The sequence below is a fragment of the Macaca nemestrina genome, chromosome 11, assembly GCF_043159975.1.
Source record: "Macaca nemestrina isolate mMacNem1 chromosome 11, mMacNem.hap1, whole genome shotgun sequence".
Classification (NCBI taxonomy): Eukaryota; Metazoa; Chordata; class Mammalia; order Primates; family Cercopithecidae; genus Macaca; species Macaca nemestrina.
The window spans coordinates 104,406,621-104,427,045 of record NC_092135.1 but is presented as its reverse complement, the minus strand read 5'-3'; the positions used below and the strand labels follow the sequence as shown (position 1 = coordinate 104,427,045).

The window sequence follows — 20,425 nt, the reverse complement described above, 5'->3', positions numbered from 1 at the left end:
TTTGTGTTGAAACTTCTCAGAGGTCCATGAAATACTTTCTAAGCTATCAGAGAAATGTCATCTCATATTTTATCTTGGCAAATGCTGGCATTCTAGAAATATCTGGTTCTTTAGTCACAGGCACATCATAATTTATATTGTAAAAGTCAGCTTCCACCTGAGATAATCAGTGTCTTTTCAGTGAAAGTATTATACAGTAATTATATCCCATTTTTATCTACAGATTAATTCATTATTAACAGCTTTATGATTTTACATTATTGAACGGTATCTTTCTGAAGCCAGGGCATTTATTTAACTATATGTTAAATCAAGAGCTGAAAGATGTCTCTGGGCAAATCTTGGTAAATGTCGACGCTTGATAAAATGGAAACATTGACCTGAAATTGGAAGACCTGGTGTGTGAGATTGTGTGCCACCCAGGTCCTCTCCTCAAGACTTAAGTACTCATGGCCTCAGCTGATTAAAAGGGACCTCAGCCAAAAGGTTATGCCTCCCCCAGGAGTCAATCTGCATGCAATGACTGGGGGGCTCAGCCCCCTCATCTCTATCTGCACATCTCTGAAGATTCCTCCAGCTTTTGTTTCCAGGCTAAGGCTGCATCAGATTTCAATTTCTCTGCCCAATCCTGCTTCCCTCACTCCTGAGAACAAGCCTTAATAAATCATTTGCAATAGAATCTCCATCTCAGAGTCTGTTTCCAGGGAAACCAGATCTGCATCACTTCTATTGTCAACTAGTGATGTTGACCACAGTAAAGTCACTTAATCACCGCTCCCTCTGTAAATGAAGCAGTCTGACTGAATGGGCTTGGGGCCACCAGGAATCTCCAGTGCCACATTGAACAATGTTCTGCAGTGGCAGAGACCTGCCCTTGGGTCTCACCTCCTGTGATCCAGTTCGTACATTTCACAACCCATCCCTTTATATGACAAGGTGGGAAAATTCTGTATCATTACTAGGTGCCTCTTTAAAATTCATCAATTTCAAAGGTGCTTAGAGCCTGTCACTGGATAGAAAATTTTCTGGGATGAATACAGTCCTAGGTGGCCAACTCATATCAGTTTACCCAGGACCTCCCTAATTTTAGCACTAATAGTCCCATGGCCCTGGAAGCACCTCAATCTGACTGGTCACCCTACTGTAGCTTCATATGTCCCCTAGTCCCTTGGGCTTACACAATTAGTTACTGGCCTGATGACTCTGGCTGTCTGACCTGTACACAGGACTGAATCTCAGTCCAAACCCACAAGTCTAGGTCAGATCTGCTTTACATTTTCGTGGCCCTCTCTATTTTTCCTGGGTAGGACTTATCACAACTATAAGTATTGGTTATGTCATTATTTGTTTAATTTTTATCTTCTCAACGAGACTGTAAGTGTCAAATGGACCTATGTGCCTTGTGCATGGCTGTATCCTTTGTGCTTAACAGGGAGCCTGGCACACAAGCAATGATCAATACATATTTGCTGAATAAATGAACGAAGAGAGAAGGAAGGAGGAGGGTAATGCCTGGGACTCTCTCAGAGGATGAAAGACTAGGAAAGGATAAAGTGTAAGTTAGTCGGAATAAAAGTAGATGAATAAGGGATGGAGGACTGTATATATGTGCGTCCAATCTTGTGCCGTGTTTCCATTTTCTTGTATCATATCACCACGTTACTAAACTATTGTTAAGCTTTTGGTTAATTCTAACACGCAGGTTTGACACGTATTTACAATTTTTTCTCAGAGCAATTATTCTGTGCCTTGAATAGAACAGATCCTCAATTTATTTTTAAAAAGTGTTATCTGAATAAGCGAGATGCGTCACCATGGTGAAGGTCACTGCATCAGATACTTCCCTGACAAGAAGCTTTTAAGTTATTAGGATCATAGCACTTTTTCTTAGCAGAGATTTGATCAAACCTCCCAATTATTCTTCATAGCAAGACAACTGCATATCTTGGTTCTCTCAAAGCAGTAGTATCTATGGATTTCTATTTTTTTCTCACTGGCTACTACTAATGTGTAAGGCGAGTCCTTTCTTATCACCTGAAGACACACTGGAATTCTCTTTTTGCATATCCTCATGACCATTTTAAAAACCTTTTAGTATAACTCTCCACTCACATAACAACTTCTTAATCTTGTTGCTTAAACTGAAACTGGCCTCAATCAAAACGTGTCCTTAAAAAATATAGAACTTGGCCAGGCGCGGTGGCTCACGCCTGTAATCCCAGCACTTTGGGAGGCCGACGCAGGTGGATCACGAGATCAAGAGTTTGAGACCATCCTGACCAACATGGTGAAACCCCGTCTCTACTAAAAATAAAAAATCAGCCAGGCGTGGTGGCGTGCACCTGTAATCCCAGCTACTCAGGAGGCTGAGGCAGGAGAATCACTTGAACCTGGGAGGCAGAGGTTGCAGTGAGCTGAGATCATGCCACTGCACTCCAGCCTGGGCAACAGAGCAAGACTCCATCTCAAAAAAAATATATGTGTGTATGTGTGTGTGTATGTATATATATGTGTATATATATGTGTATATATGTGTATATATGTGTGTGTGTGTATATATATAAAACTTGCTGTGTTCTATAAAGTTGCTTATCAATAAATGTTACCCATTTCCAATAGCAAGTAATAGAAACAGAATTCGTATTGAAAATGTTCTCCTTTTAGATTCCAATACAATAATGATTAATTTTGGAATGTGAAAATGCACTTTCCCCGTATGAAATACTATCATTGATTTCTGCCTTTTTCTCTATTCTTATAGGTGACTTATGTCCTTGGAACATCTAGAGTTCTACAGTAACTGAATAACTTCATTTTTCAAGCTGAAAGATTACCTTTTATCTCATCAAACTATTTCTTACTAACTATAAAATATTTATAAAATTCCACTGATGAATTCGTTGCTCTAACTTATAAGATAAACCGTACGAACTAAGTGATATAAGTACATAAGTAAACATGTCACATGATAAACAGATAATTGGTAGATCAAACAATTTAAATACTCTTTGTCCAAGCCTAATTTCAATGCAAAATTGTGATGTTTGCAGCTCCCAGCCTCCTGTCTCAGGGTTCCTTGACTGAGATGATGAAGGCTTAATCCTACGAGAACAGCATGCTGCAAGTCACCAGCTCCCAAACGATGACCCATGGACTGTTGGGAATCTGGAAGACCCTTTCAGGGAGTCCGTGAGACAAAAAATTAATTTTATAATATTACTAAGACATAATTTGGGGGTTCTGCTTCTGCCTCTCACCATGTTAACGTTTCTATTGATATCACAAGGCAATAGTGAAGAAAACTGCTGCCCCTCGGTACATTTTAATATAGTGGCACCAAACCATGCTAGTGGTCCTCTTATTCTTTACCAACATGTACTTCCTGGAGGGGGAAAAGGTCAGTTTCACTTAATACTGCCCTGCATAAAGCACACAAAAAAAATGTTAATTTTCTTAAATTTGAACTGTTGGGAACATGTATTTTAAAATATTCTGTAAGATGAAATGGAAAACATGCATAAGGAACTTCTACGGCATGCTAAAATAAAATAGTTTTGTCTCTAGGAAAGCATTTGTGAAGTTGATTCATGAGCTGAACTAGCTGCTTTTTCATGTAACACTATCTCACTAGAAAGAACAACTGACAGGCACAATGCTAATTCAGATATGGGTATTTGGCAGACATTTTATTGAAAATGAACACAGTGAGACTTTAACTTCAAAGAAAGCAGCTGACAATTTTGTTCCTAATGATAAAATGCTAGCTTTCAAGTAAACACTTAAGATTTCGGAAAACTTGTATCCAACACTGAGTACATAACAGTTTACCCATACTTAACGGCTTTTATGATTAAATTGGTAATAATATAACAAATGTGCTTTTTTTGATATTGTATAATGAAATGTGCCAACATTTGAAAGATCTACATAACTCAGGGAAACAATACTTTCCAGACAACTAATTCATAATGTTACAAAATCATGCATGGGTAAAAGATCCGTTCAAAGTGCAAATTAGAGCAATGGATTTGAATGTAAGAAAATATAAAAAGATCACCGGTATGGGCCAGGTGCAGTGGCTCATGCCTGTAATCCAGTACTTTGGGAGGCCTAGGCAGGTGGATCATGTGAGGTCAGGAGTTCAAGACCAGCCAGGCCAAAATGGTGAAACCCCGTGTCTACTAAAAAGACAAAAGTTAGCTGGGCATGGTGGCGAGCACCCATAATCCCAGCTACTTGGGAGGCTGAGGCAGGATAATTGCTTGAACCTGGAAGGCGGAGGTTGCAGTGAGCCGAGATTGCACCACTGCACTGTAGCCTGGGCAGCAGAGCGAGACTGCCTCTCAAAAAAAAAAAAAAAAAAAAAATCACTGGTATGGTTTTATATTCCACATTGCAACTAATCTTTAAGAAACTACCACTTATCAAATTTTGGTGAAATTTCAAAGAACAAGATCAATAATTATCTGACAAGCTATTAAAATACTCCTTCTTCATTCTAATTTATATCTCTAAGAAGCCAAATTTTCTTTATAGTTATCTAGAAGCCACATTTTACAACAGATTGAATGCAGAAGAAGATATAAGAATCCAGCAGTCTTCTATTAAATTAAGCACTAAAATATTTTTTAAATGTCAAACAATGTCACTCTTCACACTAATTTTTTGTTTTGGAAAATAAAATTCTCTTTTATTTAAAATGTGTTATTTGTGGTAGCATATACTAGGATTATTATTGCTGTTTTTAATTGAATTAATGAGTAAAAATGTTAAACCTTTCTTAGTTTTAATTTCTAATGCAATACATAACAATAGATGTAACCCAAAAGTTCTTTGGGATCCTTAGTAATTTTGAAGAGTGTGAGACATCCTGAGCTCAGAAAGCTTGAGAACTGCTACTCGAGATGCTCATGTACTTATTTTGCCCAAGCCAGTTTGAGGCAGTTTTTTGCCATTTGCAACAAAAATCAAAACTGATATAGGAGAAGAGGAAAGGAGCTGAGTTCCAAGTTTGGGAACATTCCAATGCCAAGATAAAGAATCAGCCTCAATATTCAGAACAAACAACAAGAATTCAGTGAATGCAAACTATAGGAACCAGAGGTGATTGTGATAATTTAAGCCTTCCTTGCTCTCCCAACTTAAGGATCTATAAAAACATTGGAAACCAAGAGGTCAATTTGATCAGGTCTGCCTGCCCTTCTTGCTTGTGTTCACTTGCTTTTTGTGTTTTGGGTGTTTTTGTTTTGTTTTGTTTTGTTTTTTTGTTTTCTTTTTCCACGAAGCTGGAGGCCTTGCCACTGGACGTCAAAACTTAACCTTCACTGGCTACTTTAGAGATAACATTCATAGATCACCATAGGAATGGTCACTTCAGTTGTTTTTCAGAAACTTGGGCTAGCTCCTGTCCGGTTCAAACTAGTGGAGACCACCAGCCCTTGAATCGGGCCTGTGCAAGTGCCTGAGGGGTGGTTTTTTGACATCAGAGGGCCAAAAACTTCATCCTTAGATTATGGTAGCACCATCATTTTCTGTACATATGTCCTCCAAAATGCCATGAACTTCAGCTATATTTGCACAGAATGAACCTGTTGCTTCATTTTTCCCCACTACCAATCACCTTTCCCCACACCTTAGACCACCCACTTCCCTGATGCGTAAACATCCCTAAGCCTTATCTTTGGGGAGGTGCATTCAAGAGCTGTTCTCCTGTCTCTTCAATCAGTGCCCTTGCAAATAAGTCTTTTCTCTTTTCTAAAACTCGTGTCACAGTGATTGATTTACTGCTCACAGGCAGAACAAACTTGGACTTGCTGGAAATATATTGAGGGCATTTTGGACTTTCTACCAGATTCAGAATTGAGATTTATTCAAAATATTAAGAGGAACAATGATTCAAATTGACATCTGGGTAACACATGGTTCAAATAAAAATTTTTTACCTATAGAAATTTGATTTCAAGAAATTATGCCCGAAAGTCCATCACTGATGGACAAACCAAAGGGGGTATAGCTGTACATTGGAATATTATTTGACCATGAAAAAGAATGAAGTACTGATTCATGCCACAACATTCATGGATGAACTTTGAAAACATAATGATACATGAAAGAAACTGGGCCAAAAAGCAACATATTGTATGATTGCCATTATTGATTTATCTATCTATCTATCTATCTATCTATCTATGGAGATGGAGTCTCACTCTGTTGCTCAGGTTAGTGGTGCAATTTCCGCTCACTGCAACCTCCGCCTCCCCGATTCAAGCAATTCTCTTGCCTCAGCCTCCCTAATAGCTGGGATTAGAGGTGCCTACCACCACGCCTGGCCATTTTTGTATTTTTATTAGAGACGGGGTTTCACCACATTGGCCAGGCTGGTCTCAAGCTCCTGACCTCAGGTGATCCACCTGCCTAGCCTCCCAAAGTGCTGGGATTAAAGGCGTGAGCCACCGCGCCCAGCCAATTGCCTTTATATGAAAGGTCAGAACAGGCAAATACATAGAGACTTAACATGGATTCGTGATTGCTAGGAAGCAGAGTGAGAGGAGATGCTGAGGGATTGCTATGGGGGATGGAGTTTCTTTTAGGGGTGATGAAAATGTTCTGGAATTAGATAGTGGTAATGGTTGTACAACTTGTAACTACACTAAAAATCAATTATACACTTTAAAGTGATGAATTTAATGCTATGTAAATGATGTCTGAGCTTTAAAAATTACATAAAATAACTTATAAACTTGGTGTATTAGTTTCCATGGCTGCTGTAACAAACAACTCTAAAGGTATAACCTGTGGCTTAAAACAACAGAAATATATTCTCTCATAGTTCTGAGGCCAAAAGTCTGAAATCAAGGTGTCGGCAGGGCTCCACTCCCTCTGGAAGCTCTATGAGATATTCTATTCCTTGCCTGACAGCTTTGGTGGCTGCTGGCATTCCTTGGTCACATTACTCCAATCTCTGCCTCTGTCCTCACATTGCCTTCTTGTGCGTGCGTGTGTGTGTGTGTGTGTGTGTGTGTGTGTGTGTGTGTGTGTGTTTGTGTGTGTGTGTCCCCTTTGCCTCTGCCTCTTTCTAGTAAAAACACTTGTAGCATTTAGGGTCCATCAAGATCATCTCATCTCAAGGTTCTCAACTTAATCATATCTGCAAAGACCCATTTTCCAAATATTCACAGGTTCTGGTGATTCTGAAGTGGACATATCTTTGAGAGTCATTATCAACCTACCACACCTGGGTTTATAGATAAATAACTGATGTGGTATGGCAGCCATTCATGTGTGCCACTTGAATTTTCCTTCAAGAAAGAACTTGCCTCTCACTCATAAGTGGGAGATGAACAATGAGAACACACGGACACAGGGAGGGGAACATCACATACTGGGGCTTGTCGGGGGGTGGGGGGCAAGGTGGGGGAGACCATTAGGACAAATACCTAATTCATGCGGGGCTTAAAACCTAGACAACAGGTTGATAGGTGCAACAAACCACCATGGCACGTGTATATCTATGTAACAAATCTGCATGTTCGGTACATGTATCCCAGAACTTAAAGTAAAATAAAAAAGGAAAAAGAAAGAAAGAACTTGCCAGTCAGCATGAAGCTGTATATTAGCTGGCAGCCTCCAGCTATATTACCTTCAGGATATGCCACATCATTTGAGCTGAAGCTACGTTCTTCTCAAGCAGTCCCAAGCCAGTAACTGAGTCTGGCGATATATGAGAAGCTACTCATTCGCCCAGCATGGAATTCACCTCCTGGCAGTCTTTATGCCAGAGCTCCCCATTGGCTTGCCTGAGATTTAGCTCTTCCTCCTTAATCTACCTCTCTTCTTCTTCTCCTTACCTACCCATTCCTATTTCTTCTTCCTTTTACATTTCACAGGGTCACTTTCATGAATCTCTCGCATTGCCAACTTGGGTTTGGCGTCCTCTCCCTTAGAGAAACCAGACTTAATCCATTGATAACTGAGAGTGGTCCAAGACAGCAGATAGCAAGATGGACCTCGGGGATTAGGTAACTCACTTCCTTGCTAGAAATGATGACCCCATACCCTGGTGGCATGGCTAGTCTCTGGCAAAATGTAGGGGTCTGTTTGCTAAACTTTTACCAATGGTGACTCAGAACAGTATTCTGGTAGAGGCAACTTCTCTGGCCAGTGTGATAATTCAGGCAGTTGAGGGTGAATGATGCATACAAGGACAATGGAATTGGCTGGTTATTAATTTGTATTGATGCCATACAATAGGATAATGAGAAATTGAAGGCAGTTAACAAACATTTAAAAACTAAGTATGAGAGCCAAAGGACCTCTCTGGCAGCTTACAAAGAGGCCTTTATCTCCTGCAGTGAGAGAACAGACACAGCTGTGGAGCAAATTCAGGGTAGCCAAACTTCAAAGACAATTAATACTCAGCCAAGGCAAGTCTGTTATGCTAAGATCGAGGCTTTGTTTAGAAACTATGGGACCCTGAATCATGGGACGTGGATGAATCCTCAAAGACTTTGGCTCTCAGAGCATGCTGAGGTTCCCTACCCCTCCGTATTCAGAGTTAGTGATTCTTCCATGAGACCCTATTTGAGTTAGCATTTCCCCTATGTGAAAAGACCCCTCCTCTGCAAGACAACTGATTTCCCTTCAGAAGCTGACCCCTCTTCTCACCTGGCTGCCAGATTGATAACTAGGGTTAAATCTCAACTAAAACAACTGGGCACATACTGGCAATGATAAGACAGATGCTGTAAGGATTAGCTAGGATATACTAGCAGAAACCATGGGATTGGATTTTGAGTATGCCTGATCAACTGCTGTTTGTTTAAGAGTTTATTGACTTAGGAGCACTTTCTTAGAACACGGGATTTAACACCCTAGGAAGGGGATGGGACAAACTAACTGAAACGGTGGTTTTATTTTATTTTTTGAGACGGAGTTTCACTTTAGTTGCCCAGGCTGGAGTGCAATGGTGCAATCTCGACTCACTGCAATCTCTGCCTCCCGGGTTCAAGAGATTTTCCTGCCTCAGCCTCCTGAGTGTCTGGGATTTCAGGTATGCACCACCATGTCCAGCTAATTTTCACCATATTGGCCAGGCAGGTCTCAAACGCCTGACCTCAAGTGATCCACCTGTCTCGGCCTCCCAAAGTGCTGGGATTACAGGTATGAGCCATCACACCTGGCCTAAGGGTGGTTTTAAAAACCTGGAGAAAGTGATGGCCCATACTGAGTGAACTTGAAATGCATGAATTACTATCAAGTAGGGGTGAAATAATGACAAGGCAGGGAAATAGGCATGCTGGAATGTATGTATTATGTAGGGCCAGAAAACCAATCAGAGGATTATGCTTCATAGGAGAACCTAGAAGACACCTAAAGGCCATCAGAAATGCAGTGGTTAGAGAAGTACCAACATAACTAAGGAATTCAGGAGTGGTCCTCTTCCATAGTCCAGGGCTGACTAAAGGAGAAGCAGTCTCAGAGAGTAGCTTGCTAATAGCAGTGGTGACAACGAGTAGAGGCCAGGTGGTGGTAGAAAACTGCCCAGCAGAAGTCCCCCATAAGGATAGAAAAGGGTACACCTGGGATTAGCCCAGGCAGAACAAGTAGCACTGTGACCTGCCTGAGGCGGTAGTGCAGGCTCCCACTTCAATGCTCCTTCTTTAGCTTATACCTACTGGGCATACAGAGGGTCCCACATGACCAGCTGAAGTCAGAAGAGACAATCTGAGCTTCATTTATAAATGTGTTGGCTTTGTTTGTGGATAAAAGCTGAAAATAAATGGAGGCTGCTTTACAGTCCCCTTCAGGACTGCCCTTGAAAAACAGTAGCGAGATACAATCTTTCCAATGACAGAAGCTTCACCAGGTACACTTGGTCATTCACTTTGTGTGGAAGGAGAGGTGATCTGACATAAGAATACATATGGAATCACAGGCAGTAATTAATGGCCCGGGAGGCTGGTCAAGAGCCTAGAAAGCAAATTCTGAGAGACTGATGTAAAGAATTCTGGAGTAGGGACAAGTGGGTGGACATATGGAGATAAGCACAAAGTGTAAATTGTTGTATCACACATTAATGCCCACCAGAAAGCATGTACCAGAGAAGAGGCAATAAGCAACCAAGTAGATAAAATGGCTTAGCCAACTGACATTAGCCAGTCTTCATTATCCATCACTTAAGAACTGGAAAGGGCTGGGTGCGGTGGCTCACACCTGTAATCCCAGGACTTTGAGAGGCCAAGGCGGGCAGATCATCTGAGGTCAGGAGATCGAGACCAGTCTAACTAACATGGTGAAACCCCATCTCTACTAAAAGTACAAAAGTTAGCCAGGCGTGGTGGCGCATGCCTGTAGTCCCAGCTCATCAGGAAGCTGAGGCAGGAGAGTCACTTGAACCTGGAGGCGGAGGTTGCAGTGAGCCAAGATCAGGCCACTGCACTCTAGCATGAGCAACAAAGTGAGACTCCATCTCAAAAAATAAAATAAAATACAACTGAAACGAATGGCATGCAAATGGAGTAGTTACCCTGGCAAAGATGGGGAAACATATGGACCCAACAGTGTAGACAACAGCATTTACTTGCCAGTGCTCATCTAGGTACTGTTACCACTGAGTGTCTAATCTGCCAACAATAGAGACCAATACTGAACCCATGAGATGGCACTGTTCCTCGAGGGGACCAACTAGCCATTTCTGGTCAAGTTGACTACATTGGACCTCTTATGTTATGGAAGGACCAATGATTTATTCTCTCAGGAATAAACACTTACTTCAAGTAAGGGCTTGTCTTTCCTACTTACACCTTTCTTGCCAGCACCATGATCTGGGAGCTTAGAGTAGCTAATCTGCAGGCATGAACTCACACACAACATAGCGTCCAACCTACTTGATAGCAAAGGAAGTAGAGTAGTGGGTCCATGACCATGGGATCCTCTGGTTATACCAGACACAATGCCATCCAAAATGCAACCAGGCTTCTAGATCTGGCTGGCTGGTGAGATGACCTGCCAAGACCCAAGCTGAGAGGCAACACTGTAGCAAACCCTGAAAAAGTTGCTCCCCAATTGTGTGTGGAGAAGTGGATCTGCATGGCATGGGAGGACCGTGGTAACCACGAAGTGCACCTCGTGGATCTCCCTTCAAGAACCTGAAGTATTTGGGCTCAGTCCATGATCCTCCTGGATAGCCCCCAGCTAACGACTGAGCCATTGCTGCCCGGGTTGGAACTCATCTATGGGAAATCTTTATACCAGAGCTTTCTGGTGGGCTGGCTGAGACTTTCTCAGACAGGCACTATTGTCTGTGGCTGTTCCCACACAACCCTCTTTCTTTCCCCCATCTCCTTACATAGGCATCAGACTTGCACTGCATCTGAAGACTTCCTCCGCCTCCTCTTGCTCCGCCTTCTTTCTAATTCCCAGGCAGTTTTGACAGGTGTCTGTCACAGTACAGCTGTTGCACGTCTAACTCATCCCAGTGTCTCCTTCCTGGAGGGCCTAAACTGACACATGTGATCGATTTTTCTTACCAGCCAATCTAATAACATTAACTTATATTTCTTACTTCACCATCACCCCACCAATGGGCCTCTAAATAACAGCACCCACTGAAGTACTCATTAAGGATCTCAATTTGTACTGTTAGCTACAGCACCTGTAATAAACCTAAAGTCACTAATTCATTCATTCAACAATTATTTATGAAGTATCTACTCTATTCTAGATACTCTGGTACGCAATGGGAATACAACAGGAACCAAAACAGAAAAAAGTTCTTATCTTCATGAAACTTACATTCTAATGAGACAGGCAGACAGACAATTAAAAATTGACCAGACCGAATGCGGTGACTCATGCCTGAAATCCCAGCACTTTGAGAGGCCAAGGCAGGAGGATCACTTGCGTCCAGGAGTTCGGGAAGAACCTGGGAATCATAAAGAGACCCCTTCTCTACAAAAAGCAAAAATAAAAAATAGCCAGGCATGTTGGTGGGCGCCCCTAGTGCTAGTTACTCGGGAGGCTGAGGTGGGAGGATTGCTTGAGCCTGGTAGATGAAGGCTGCAGTGAGCTATGACGGCACTACTGCATTTCAGCCTGGGAGACAGAGGGAGACCCAGTCTCAAAAAACAAAACAAAACAAAACAAAACAAAACAAAAAAAACAGCAGAAAGATGCATATTGCTTTTTATTCCTCAATGGATTTGCCTTTCACAGTGTGACAGTGCAAACATCAGCCTTGGCTTTTTATTATGAACAAATAGAAGAAAGAACCATATGTAAAATCTCTGTTGCATTTTTTTTTGGTAGACTGACTAAAATGGAAAGTTATTAGAGAGTATTTTTAAATGAAATTCAATGAAACAAACCCTCTTCTGCATAATAAGAAGCAAAAGCTGTGTGGGAATTGACACCACAGAGTCAGAGGGAGAGGACACACACACACACACACACACACACACACACACACACACACACACACACACGAGAAGGCAATGTGAGGACAGAGGCAGATTAGAGTAATGTGACCAAGGTATGCCGGCAGCCACCAAAGCTGTCAGGCAAGGAACAGATTCTCTCATAGAGCTTCCAGAGGTAGAAAAGAGGCCTGCCGACAACTTGATTTCAGACATTTGGCCTCAGAATTGTGAGAGGGTAGATTTCTGTTGTTTTACGCCACAAGTTCCAAGTTGATGGTTGTTTGTTACAGCAGCCATGGAAACTAATACACCAAGTTTATAATTTATCTTATGTAATTTAAAAAACTCAGACATCATTTACATACAAAATTCACCCTTTTAAACTGTATAATAAGTAATTTTTAATGTAGTCACAAGTTGTACAACCATTACCACTATCTAATACCAGAATATTTTTATTACTCCCCCAAAAAAACCCATTAGCAGTCACTGTCCATCTCCCCTTTCACTGTTTCCTAGCAATCACTGCTCCATGTCTTGAATGTGCCTGCTCTGAACCATTCATAGAAATGCAATCATACAAAATGTTGCTTTTTGGTCTGGTTTCTTTCACTGAGCATCATGATTTCAAGGTTCATTCATGTTGTAGCATGATAGAAATTAACCCTTCCAGAATCCCAGTGTTAGGTATTTGAATTTTAATATAGGTCAATTATATACATAATTTTATACATGTATAAATTTTTTTCAAGGCCAATTATAAAGAAAAAAGAAGCCAGCTGCCACACCAAGTCTATGGCCCTCCGTGAATCTCAGGACCTTCTTCTGTCCAACTTTGAAAATTAGGGGAAAAAACAACAAAACAAAACTCATCCCCTACAACAAAGTATGGAAGATTAAAAGCTACCTAGGAGAAAGAACCAGGATCTGGACTTAAAATTCTGTGGGCTAATCCCACAGAGGAGGGGAGACGCAGCCAGGTGAGAGAGTGGCCCCCCAGGTCTGGGTTGAGAAGCCTCCCACACTGGGATCAGGGCCCCGTAAAGCACAGAGCAGCAAGCAGGGCCAAGACCAAGGCCTGGTGGACAGATTCAATCAGAGGAGACACACGAATCCTTTTTAGACTTAGACAATGTATTACTTACCTAGACAGAAGGTAGCCAAAAGTTCCAGCTCCCTGTGATCCTTGTCTCATACAACAAAAAGGATGACCCAAAACAAAGGGGGCCAGATGATTGCCATGTGAGCTGTGGGCCATCGCATTGCTGAGAAGCCCATTCTAAACTGCAGGTAGGTAGTTTTAGAGTCTGCAGCTGTATTCTAAGGCAGAAAACTTCATACCTCACCAGAACCCAGGAGGCATGAAAGACTCCTGAGAGATGGCCTTGGAGCCACTAATCATGGACCTCACATTCTGTCATGTGCTGGGAGAATAATAAGGTGCTTCCGCCAAGACTCAGGTTAGCTGTGGTTCCAGCCTTTGCCTGCACAGCCTATGTGGATATGTCCAAGATCACCCAGTGTGCCATAGTGGAGCCCCTTCCCCTAGCGACCCCACAGGGAGTCTATCATTGGGAATCTCATGTAAAGACAATAACTTTTGGAGTTCTGTGCGTGCTTTCTTGCAAAGGACAGGAGGACACCTATTGTTCAACCAATCATACTCAGTAGGGACAGCCAGGGAGGCTAAGAATTCCTGATCTAGAGACCATACGATTGTTAAACTGCACATAGTGCCAGTTTAATTAATATTCTTTCCCACTTCCAAGATAAGGAAATTAGTGCCGAGGTTACAGGAATTTTGACATCTAATAATACAGTCATGTGCCATAGAACAACGTTTTGGTCAAGAAGAGACTGCATATATGATGGTTGTCCCGTAAGATTATGATGGAGCTGAAAAATTCCTATCATCTAGTGATGTCATAGCCACCTCAATGTTGTAATGCGACATAACATTTTGTGTTTGTGATGATGCTCATGTAAAACAAACCGATCGTGCTGCCAGTCACATAAAACTATAGCACATACAATTATGTACAGTACATAATACCCGATAGTGGTAATAAGCAACTATGCTACTGGTTCATGTATTTATTGTGCTATACTTTTTATTGTTATTTTAATAGAATATACTCCTTTTACTTAGGTTATTTTTGTTTCTTTTTTTTTTTTTTTTTTTGGCGAGACGTAGTCTCACTCTGTCACCCAGGCTGGAGTGCAGTGGCGTGATCTTGGGTCACTGCAACCTCTGCCTCCTGGGTTCAAGAGATTCTCCTGCCTCAGCCTCCTGAGTAGCTGGGATTACAGGTGCGCGCCACCACACCCAGCTAATTTTTGTATTTTTAGTAGAGGCGGGAGTTCACCATGTCAGCCAGGCTGGTCTCAAACTCCTGACCTCAAGGGCTCTGCCCGCCTCAGCCTCCCAAAGTGCTGGGATTATAGGCTTGAGCCACTGCACCTGGCTCCTTTTGTTTGTTAAAAGGTTAACTATAAAACAGCCTCAGGCAGGTTCTTTAGAAGGTGTTTGAGAAGAAGGCATTTTTATCACAGGGGATGACAGCTCCATGCTTGTTACTGTCCCTGAAGACCTTCCATTGGGACAAGATGTGGAGGTGGCAGACAGTGATATTGATGACCCTGACCCTGTGAAGGCCCAGGCTAATGTATGTGTTTGTGTCTTAGTTTTTACTAAAATAGTTTAAAAGTTAAAAAAAAAAAAAAAGGAAATAGAAAAAAGCTTATAGAGTATGAATATAAAAAAATATTTTTATACAGCTACACAAAGTATTTAATAAGTGTTATTATAACATCAAAAAAGGTTTAAAAATGTAAAAGCTTAGAAAGTAAAAATGTTACACTAAGCTAAGGTTATTATCAAAGAAAAATATTTTTACATAAATTTAGTGTAGCTAAATGTAGGGTATTTTTAAAGTCTACAGTATTATACAGTAATGTCATAGCCTTCACATTCACTCATCACTCACTCTCACCCAGAGCAACGTCTAAACTGCAAGTTCCATTTATGCTAAGAGCCCTATACAGGTGTACTATTTTTTATATTTTATACCATATTTTTAATATTTTATACCATGTTTATTTTGTAATTTCTTGATTGCACATATATGTTTTGAAAACTTACTATCATCCAGATATTGAATCACACTGATACGGCTTGCCTCTGTATCCCCACCCAAATCTCATCTTGAATTGTGTCGACTCCCCACGTGTCAAGGGAGGGAGGTGATTGGATCATGGGGGTGGTTTCCCCCATGCTGTTCTTGTGATAGTGAGTTCTGACGAGATCCGATGATTTCATACGGCAGTTTTCCCTGCTCTTGCATGCTCTTTCACCTGCCACCATGTAAGATGTGCCTGCTTCCCCTTCCACCATGATTGTAAGTTTCCTGGGGCCTCCCCAGTCATGAAGAACTGTGAGTCAATTAAATCTCTTTTCTTTATAAACAACCCAGTCTCAAGTGTGTCTTTATAGCAGTGTGAAAATGGACTAATACACACATGCTGGATAGAAATTGGTGAGTAAAGAAGGCCCCATTCTCATCAAGTTAGTAGGGAAGACAGGCACATAATAAATATAATATATATACACAATAAATATATATACACAAGTGATGCTAGGTGGAAAGAAGGAAAACCTTTTATTACAGTAGGCATATTGACCGACACAAAAATGTAATGTACACAATAACTGTTAACACCTTTAAGAAGTCTACATAACCTAGTGAAGAGGACAAGGTTTACACATTTTTATCAAGAAATATATTTAAAAAAGTTTTCCAACTTTATAATTTAGTTCTTTTTTCCAGTTTTTCTTTATTGATATTATCTATTTGGTTAAGCATTGTTCTCGTATTTTAATTATTTAGACATGGTTTCCTTTAGACTTTATTTTTATGTATATATTAATATTTAAAAATATTTTTTGAGACAGGATCCCACTCTGTTGTGCAGGTTGGAGTGCAGTGGTGCAATCACAGCTCACTGAAGCCTCAACTTCCTAGGCTCAAACGATCCTCCCACCTCAGCCACCAGAGTAGCTGGGACCACAGGCATGCATGATGGGCTTTCACCATGTTGCCCAGGCTGGTCTTGAACTTCTAGGCTCAAAGCAATCCACCCATCTCAGCCTCCCAAAGTGCTGGGATTATAGGCATGAGTCACTGCACCTGGTCTATAATATTTTTATATTTATCCTATAAATAATACATATATTTAATAGCTCATTTAAAGTATTTGTAAGTCCAACAATAAGACCTCTCAGGAATGGTTTCTATTGACAGTTCTTTTCCTGTGCATAGGTCATACTTTCCTATTTCTTTGCATATTTCAATATTTTTAATTGAAAACTAAGTATTTTAGATAATATAATGTAGAAACTCTGGAAATCAGATTTCCCCCACCCTTAGGGTTTGTTGTAATTGCTGTTTTGTTGTTTCTGCTGCTGCTATTTGTTAGCATAGTGACCTTCTGGGACTAATTCAATAGTCTTTACTCCCTGTACTGTACAGCAACTGAAGTCTCTGCTCAGTTAACTTAGTGGTCAGCCAATGATTTGACAGACATTTCCTTAAATTCTGTGAACCAATAAATATTCCATTATTTGCTGAGAAGCTCTAGATGTATGTATGTGTGTTAAGACATGCCCTCAACATTCAGGCAGCTTAGAACTCTGCCTTAGCCTTCACTTCCTACTTGCACAGAAACTCCAATCAGCCAGAGGTGAAAGAGTAGGGCCCTCTCAGGTCTTTCCCAGGCATGCCCACAGCTTTGCACATTTATGCAACCTTTTAGATCCCCGGGAATGTATCAGAGCTTTTCAAAGACCCTGTGGACAGCTTGTTCCCCAGATTTTTTGTTTGAAGTTTTGACCAGGCTCTTGTTTGTTCCATCTGTTATCACAGTGTCAAACCACAGAAGTGAAAATAACCAATGTGGGAGAAATTTTAGGTAAATATTCAATAAAACTTTGTGTTAGGATATGGTGCCAAGAAAAGTGAGGAGACAGAAATGATGCTGAGCCTCCTGTGTCATTCTCCCCGACCCAACTGCATTATGTTCATTTGGAGATGTGGGCAATTCACTGGCAGAATGGACTCTGCTTAAGGAACAGGCTCTCTTCCTTTACTCAGGATGAACTCCCAATGCCCCCACTTACCATCATGCACTAGCATCAAGCAAATTTTTCTTGAATTGATTTCCACATAGTTTTACTGTGATTCAGAAGAAAACCAAAATTACTTGGCACAAGATGTTAAGCCCTAAATACTATATAATACAAACCCTTCTGTATGTCCAAGAAGAAGATAGATTACATACTGAAGACTAAATCAGGATTGTTTTTCTACTGGACAGTGGGGCTGAGGAAGGGAATCAGGCTTCATGACCATTCCATACTGTAATTTTAACTCACAGAATCTGTACTAAAAATTCCTTAAGCACTTACACTGTTAACAAGATCTGTTGCTACAACACACCTGCACATAAATGTTTGCCCATAGTTTCACCTATGGCAAGTGAAAACAGCTGTTTTATGATGGGTATGGTATTAAAAAAAAAAACCTACTCCAGAATTTAAATTTACACAACTTAAACTACGTAATTTAGAATCAGTATACTCAACAATCTCTAAGCAGCAGCAGCCATTCTTAAATTAGCACTTAAAATGTAGTGGCCATTTTTCTTCAGAATAATTCTCATCAACATCTTTAGCGCAACAGGAACTCATATATTTTCATTTTGTTTTTATCCAGCCACTTATAACCATCCTCATGTTCTTCCAGATCTTACATGATCATCCAGTATAGCCAAAGAAATGTCCTGGCTCCAAATGCAATCTGGCAGTTGCTATCGATTACCCTGGGCAATTTGGGATTACTGTGATTTGTTCCTCAAAAGACTGTCACACATTGTTATGCCACATTCTAAGTTAGACTTGAGATCCTTTCTCTGTAGGAACAAAAAGAAGAGGAACGTTGCAGCTCTGCTAGGTTACAGATGTGTTAAGTAGTAAGCACAGTATGAAAACCCGAAAACTATCAGTTATTATGGCCAAGTGGTTTCTCTGGTTCTATTAAGGCATCAAAGCTACCTCACTCACTCACCTAAATATATCCTAGACATAAGAAGGCCACTGTGTAAAACAGCACTAATAATCAATTACTAGGCTACCATTTGACACAGTGAAATAACCACATTCAAACTCAGATTTTCAGGTAGTCAATCAGCTAGTAAACTAGGTCTAGCTCAATGGATAAACACCACTCACTTTACTTATTTAATTATCTGTGACCAGTGACAACTCTCAAAAAAAAAAAAAAAATAGTAAGCCTTCTATTTTTCCAGGTCAAAAAAGCTGACAAAATCTCAGCTCAAAAACTTAACATCTGATGAGTATACCAACTTCTCCTTAGGATTTTTTTTTTTTTTTTTTTGCTGTGGCAAGTGAGTCTACATAACACTATCCTGGTGCACCAAACCAACACAGAGAGCCTTTTCAAAATAACACAAACACAGGAAAACAATCTTTCCAGACAATGATCAGAAACAGCTTGCAATGGGTCTCAAGGCAGAAAGTGGAGGAATTGGTCAATGCCAAAGAGCAGTATCCTGTGAGTGTTAGCTATATGAGTCTATGAACGATTTTTGAAAGCACAAGAATTATGTTGCAAGCCCACTGACTTACCACTATTCAAATTCCCCCTCACACGTATCAGTGCATAAGGGTGAGCAACCTGATGCACAGTGCATAAGGGTGAACAACCTGTTTGGTTGATGCCTGGATCCCTGGCACCCACACAGGGGTAAGCATGTAGTAGGGGTAGAAGTAATATTTGTTAAATGTATGAATAAATGATTGTCTTATCTATGAGTTAAATAATTAGATAAAATTCACAGTCAATACTGCCAGAAAATGTAACTATTTGTTGATAACTCAACCTCAGTGAGAGCCCCTACTTCTATCTGATTATGAAAACCTTTTTCCCTAAGGACCAACACTGGGTATCTTCTATCACATTTATTCAAATTGACATCACATGGCTCTAGTTCACTAAGAATACAGAATTTCTGCTCCTCCCCTAGAAAAGCAGATTATGAAGAAACATTAAACTGAGTTTCCACCAAAAAAAAACTAGTTATCTTCAATAAGTTATGCTATGAAATACAAAGAAAGGCTGAGGAACTGCTCCATACTGAAGAAAATTAGAGTCATGCCAGTAGATAATCTTGGATCAAATCCTGGACCAGGAGAGAACATTCTGGAATAATCCCCCAAACTTGAACAACGTCTGTGGAGTAGATGGTCTTATCAGATCAATGCTGATTTCCTGATTTTGATGATACATGCTGTGGTTATGTAAGAGAGTAATTTTCAAAAAAGAGTGTTCGCCACAACCAGTACACCATCAAGCAGTTCCTGGCTCTGTGGCTCATGGAGATTAGAATAACGAGCAACTTGGATAAAATTCTCAGATTCCAATTACCTGCCAACAATCCACTATGAAAGCACTGAGAACACAGGGTAATGTGTTGACAATGAAAATGAGAATTCACAGAACAGTGAAAAGAATGCCAGGAAGGGTAGTAAAGGGACAAAAAGTCCAAGAGAGGAAGCACAAACATCCAGGTATGGAATAAGAGAACTCTAGAAGGCAATGGTCCTGTCTGGTCTTGGGTCTGGGGAGTTACCAAGGATAACACATAGAAGAGGGATAAAGGGAACAGCTAGGCTCAAACCTAGTGGTTTTCTCATATTTGCTACCAGGAGACCAGGGCTGTGTTATTATTTTCATTAAAAATGAACTGTAAGTATTATTCAGCAATAAAAAGGAACAAATTTTGTGCTACAACACGACGACAAAACATCGTGGTAAATGAAAGTAGCCAACACAAAAGGCCACGTATTTTACTACTCCATTCATATGAACTATCCAGAAAAGGCTATACTACAAAGACAGAAATTAGATTAGTGCTGGCTTGGAACTGGAGGG

At 40.6% G+C, this 20,425-nt stretch overlaps 1 long non-coding RNA gene across 1 annotated transcript; it reads left to right on the top strand.

The window, feature by feature from the left end:
• Positions 1 to 753: 753 nt before the first annotated feature.
• LOC105468029 (uncharacterized) lies at positions 754 to 2,900 on the top strand. The gene is made up of 3 exons (XR_979240.2): positions 754 to 936; positions 1,433 to 1,555; positions 2,762 to 2,900. It is a non-coding gene; the product is annotated as an uncharacterized lncRNA (long non-coding RNA).
• Positions 2,901 to 20,425: the final 17,525 nt, after the last annotated feature.